Source organism: Chlorocebus sabaeus, chromosome 26 (assembly GCF_047675955.1).
Source record: "Chlorocebus sabaeus isolate Y175 chromosome 26, mChlSab1.0.hap1, whole genome shotgun sequence".
Lineage (NCBI taxonomy): Eukaryota > Metazoa > Chordata > Mammalia > Primates > Cercopithecidae > Chlorocebus > Chlorocebus sabaeus.
The window spans coordinates 38,676,793-38,682,842 of NC_132929.1; positions in this window are offsets into that span (position 1 = coordinate 38,676,793).

The window sequence follows — 6,050 nt, forward strand, 5'->3', positions numbered from 1 at the left end:
CTAAGTTTGTAGTCATTTGTTACATCAGCAACAGAAAACGTATACACTAACGAGCATAAATATCTGGTCAACAGATCAGAACCCAGATCATTCATTCAGACTCTGGAGATCATTCAGACTCTGGAGCGTCTGGTATCTGTCATTCAGTCCCCTGGGCCAGATTATTGCTAGGTGGTCATCAAATCAAGTTTCTGGATCTGCTAAGCTGAGTCCCCACGTAGCTGACCTCAACCTCTCCAAGGTCCTTCCACCCTGGGAAGCCTGGCCTGGCCTGAGGAACGGCTGGCTCTTCCTCATGAAAACCACACCGACTGGTCACTGATCACTCATGATTTGTGGGCTGTCAGGTGAGGTTTGGGAATACAGCATAGACTTTGGTACCAGGGAGGCCTGGTTCACAGCCCCTCTCTACCAGTCGTGTGATCATGAATGAGTTACTTAACTTCCTTCAACCTGGAAAACGGAGGTGACATCTCTCTAGTGTATAGTTCTGTAAGGATCGACGGAGACAATATGTACCTAATACCAAACACAGGGTCAGGCCTAGGGTAGGCTTCCGATCAAGCTTGCCCCTTCCTACTCACATACCCATGAGTCTCACCATGCTCATCTCTTTGTATACTGGACACTTCAGCTACTTCCTCGTCCGTGTTATAAGCCCCATGGCGTCCCTGTGTTCTGTTAGCCCCCTGGCTACAAGTCAGTGACCTTACCCATCATCTTCCTAGTGGCCTGCTGACTTAGTTGGGGTTTCCCCACAAGTAGAACCTGAGACAAGGATTCCAGCTCAGGTAGTGTGTGGGAGATGAGCCTAGGAAACACCACGGAAGATGTGAGACAGGGAAAGGAAGGAGACAGTGAAGGATGCGAGATCATGCAAGTTACCTACATGGCTGAAGCTTGATCCCCTCTGGGAACTCAGAAACAGTTATCCCAGAAGGGCAAAAGTGCTGAGGCATTTTACACCTACTCCCATCCGTCTTTATTTTTTTGAAGGGGACAGCAATTACTCCCCAACACTTCCTGCCTGCTGCACTCATGGACAAGACAGGCTTCAGCACCAGAGTCCTCAGGCAGGTACTGGCAAGTGGAAGGGCTGACATGGGGAGGTGGGAGGCACAGCTGCCACATCTGAGGAGTGTCACTTTGGCTACCTGTCTCCCTGGTCACAGCTTCCCCCTGGCCTTGCCTATTCCTTGACCAGTCATGAGCTCGACCTGCCTATTGCATGGTTCAGACCTAACTGCGTCCTAGTCTCTAGCTCCTCCAATTTGCAAACAGATAAATGAAAGGAATTTGTAAAAAGATTTTATTGTATATATTTAAGATATATAACATGCTGCTTTGATATACACATAGATAATGAAATAGTTTGTGACGAGAAGGGAGACCATTTCCTCAGGAAACTAACAGCTGCTCTCTCTGGTCTGGGCCTTCTACTCTACCTTTAAACATCCCGCATCACTATCTCCATTTTGCAACTCTTAAAGCTCCAGTCTGCATATGTCAAAGGCTGATCAGGTTCAATAAAATTTTTTTGTCACCTTTAAAACCTCTAATTCTTTCTCCCAGCTAATCACATAAAAGTTACAAGCATCTCTAGGTTATCATTATGGCCCTGTTATCATTACCTGAGAATGTTTGAAAAACATCCCACAGAGAACTCTAACTAAAAAAGTCTGGAAAACAAGAGGGTCGCCGTATCAAACACTTGTTTATCACAGGCCGGGTGAAGCGCTGGGAGATGAGATTATTAGATATACCCAGGACTCAAGATCCAACTCTTACACCCTAGATGCTGTTCATTAGTAAGAAATTGTTATGGAGGGCCTGCTAGATGCAGAGTGCTTGTGTCGGGTTCCATCAAGAACAGAGAGAGGCTTGAGAAGCTTCCAGAAAGAACTTCTCTTTCCTAAAACAATGCTGAACCTATTCCAACTTCCACTATTAGGGAAGGTTTTTTTCTTTTCTCTTTCTCTCTCTCTCTATTTTCTTTTCCCTTTCTTTCTTTCCTTCTTCTTTTCTTTTCTTTCCTCTTCTTTTCTTTTCTTTCCTCTTACCTAGCATCATCTTCTATTGTGAACCTCTTGCTGAGAGGTTTAGAATTTTTGTACTATGTGGCTGAAAGGGAACTCAGAGTGCACGCTGGTTTACAGATACAGATCCTAACATTCGGAAGGGAAATCATTAGCCTGAAGTGAGCCCACCTCATTGGTGGTTGAACAGGGCCTGAAATCCTTGCCTCTTGTCCCTAGTGCTTCCCTGCTTTATCCTTTAAACTGTTACTAGGTCGGGCGCGGTTGCTCATGCCTATAGTCCCAGCATTTTGGGAGGCCGAGGCAGGTGGATCATGAGGTCAGGAGTTCAAGACCAGCCTGGCCAAGATGGTGAAACCCTGTCTCTATTAAAAATACAAAAATTAGCCAGGTGTGTTGGTGGGCACCTGTAATCCCAGCTACTCAGGTGGCTGAGGCAGAGAATTGCTTGAACCCGGGAGGTGGAGGTTGCAGTGAGCCACGATCATACTACTGCACTCCAGACTGGGCGACACAGCAAGACTCCATCTCAAAAAAAAAAAAAAAAAAATGTATATAAGGCAGCCAGCACATAGCAGTCACAAAGCAGTCTAATAATAATCATGAGCTGTCACCATTTGTCTCCCTATAGGTGTGACATGGCTTAGTCCAACTTAAGGTCCACTCCTGACTTGAATTCCATTTTCCAGACCCCTGATGGGTTTGGTTCTCTCCAGCTAAAACTCAAGATCTACAAATGAAAATCTTCAGAGAATTCAACTTCGTAGCAGACTGCTAAAGCTACTCTGTAAATCAGTCATCATAACCAATTGATTTCACCATTTTTCTATAAAAAGTGCAGTTTGACATTCCTTCATATAAAGTTTTCAATACATGTTTGTTGAAACTTACCGTGTGACCAGCATTGGGCTCACCCTGGAGAAAACTAAGTCTCTAATCTGAGGGAACTCACAAATCATTGGCAGAGAAATCTCAAAGAACAAACCCAAGAAGTCTAGTACAATTGTAACGTGGGGCTAAGTGTGACAATAGAGGAATGCAGGGCACAAAGAGGGAGGAAGACACTGTTTGCCAGGTGGACACTGGAGGGAAAAACGTTCCAGGAAGAAAGAAAGCCTGTCCAATGCCCTGGAGGCATTTAACAGCCATCTATTTTAATAGAACTGAAATCGACTCACAGCGGGATAGAGATGGGGTAGGAGGGAGGAGCCTGATTCTGAGAAGCCGTTTGTATCACGCACGTTCTTAGCTGCAAATTCAAAGACCACTTTGGCCAGTTACATAGAAAATGAATTTATTAAAGCTTGTGGGGTGGGATGGCTGCATATTTTGTCTCCTCATTTGAGAGGGAAAGTGGAGTTATTTTTAATTATGCCAGGATTGCAAGTGTAAAGGACACATGAACGGAGTCTTTTAAGATTCGGGTGCTCCTAGAAGCTGGGACGTTGAGAGCGGCCTTGCAACTGATCCAGTGGTGGGTAAAGTGGGGCAGCCCTGCCATGCTATGAGAGCTCCTGCCGTTTACTGCCCAGAGAGCTGCATGTCTCATCCAACACCCTCAATGGCATTGCCAGCTTCTGAATATGTGCACCTCTGATTGGTGAGGCCTGCTTCACACACGTGCTGCCAAGTGAAGGGAGACGGACTGGGAAAGCAAATTCCTGATGGCACCACCTACCTGCTTCAGCCGGGACCTCCCTGCAGCTTTGAATGGCACCCTGGTCAGCTCCTGGAGAGATGCCGTTGAAGTGGACTTGGCAGGGGAAATAGTACCTGAAGCAACCAAATGTTCACTTGAAATTACACTGTTTTGATAGCTAGATGTGACCGATAAGGTGTTGGACCAGATGGAGATATCACCAAAATCCCCCTCTACCCAGGTGGGGAGGGATTTGGCCAAGCAAAGCAGGTAGCAATTACTGGGAAAACCAAAACCTTCGATGTTTATACTCCAGTGGATTGGGAGCTCTTAAACAACCAGTTACAGTTGTTAACTGCCCTCTTGGGGCTATGAAAAACCCAGACCTTCCAGGGTCAGAGGCCTGGCCTCCCTTCTTGGCAGAAGAGGAAATGAAGTTCATTCCTTTGTGGTGAACCTGATTCTGTAAAAACAAAACCCATTTTTTTCTCAATAGGTTATCCTACCACATGTCCAACCATAGGAGTCTGGAGTTTCTCTTATTGGTTAAGCTTTAGAGCATTTTGAATAGGAGTTAGATATGGTTATATTTGAGTTTCAGAACATTCATCCTGGTTCATATTCCGTCTTTTTTTTTTTTTTTTTTTGAGACAGGGTCTCACTTTGTCACCCAGGCTGGAGTGCAGTGATGCAATATTGTCTCACTACAGCCTCAACCTCCTGGGCTCAAGTGATCCTCTCACCTCAGCCTCTCAAGTAGCTGGGATCACAGGCGCACACCACCACACCTGGCTAATTTTTGTATTTTTTGTAGAGACAGAGTTTCACCACGTTACCTAGGCTGATCTTGAACTCCTGAGCTCAAGCAATCTGCCTGCCTTGGCCTCCCAAAGTGCTAGGATTACAGGTGTGAGCCACCATGCCTGGCCATCTTTATTTTTTTAATTAAACTTTTCCACAAGTTTATTGCTAGCACGTAGAAACATAATTGATATTTTATGCTTATATTGTATCCTAAACCTTGCTGGACACATATTTTAATTTTAGGAGGTGTTGGGTTTTTCTTTGCCTTTTAAGATTTTTTTTTTTTTTTTGAGATGGAGTCTTGCCCTGTTGCCCAGGCTAGAGTACAGTGGCGTGATCTCAACTCACTGCAACTTCTGCCTCCTGGGTTCAAGTGACTCTCGTGCCTCAGCCTCCCAAGTAGCTGAGACTACAGGCATGCACCACCATGCCTAGCTAATTTTTGTATTTTTAGTAGAGACAGGGTTTTGTCATGTTGGCCAGGCTGGTCTCAAACTCCTAGCCTCAAGCAATCGGCCTGCCTCGGCCTCCCAAAGTGCTGGGATTAACAGGCATGAGCCACCGCGCCTGGTCCTTTAAAATTGTTTATGTAAGCAATCATGGCATCTGCAAATGAGGACAATTTTATCTCTTTCTTTTTGATCTGTGTGCTTTTAATTTTCTTTCTTGCCTTATTGCACTCGATATCATTTCTAGCACCTTGTTGAATAAGAATGATTAGAGTGGAATACTTGCTTCGTATGTCTTTCCCACTAAACATAATGTTAGCAGATTTTTTTGTTAGATGTTCTTTATCAAGTTGAAGAAGTTTTTCTCTATTCCTGTTTTTCCAAGAGTTTTTTCGGTCATGAATGTGTTTTGCCTAATGATTGATACGTTCACATAAATTGATATGATCATGTGATTTTTCTTTTTTAGCTTGTTAATGTGGTTAATAGCATACACTAAACTGAGATATAGTAAGACAGGACTTGTGGCTAGAAGAAGCTGTAGAAGAACATTCCTTCTTCTAAAGAAATCGCTGCAGAAAGAGATAAGGTACTACTTGGGAGGACGAGGCAGGAGAATTGCTTGAACCTTGGAGGTGGAGGTTGTGGTGAGCTGAGATGGCACCATTGCACTCCAGCCTGGACAACAAGAGTGAAAGGTAATAAAAGGTCTGTTTGTAACTTCATATCTTTGGTGCGGTGTGGAGCTAGAATTCCAGAAGCAATAGATTTTAAAACAGCTTTAGGGAAATGGGTGGAGCTGAAATGAGACATAAAGAAGGGAGATGGCAAGAGAGAGAAAAGAGGAAAGGAGAAAGGGAAAGGAAAGGAGAAAAGCATCTCTAAAGGGAAAGGAGATGCCTGCTGAGCGTCTACTGCGTGCCCTGCGCTGTTCCAGAAGTTGAGGATCCAAAACTTCTTCTAGGCTCCCCAAAGAAGTCCCAGTCTGGTAAGGAATCTGACAAGTAGTTAAATGATACAAAGTGTTAACTGTTGTTAAGGAAGTGTGCACACTGAGGGGCAAGATGGTTAGGGCGAGAACGCCCATGGGACGGGAACTAGGAAGTCTTCTTGGAGGTGACG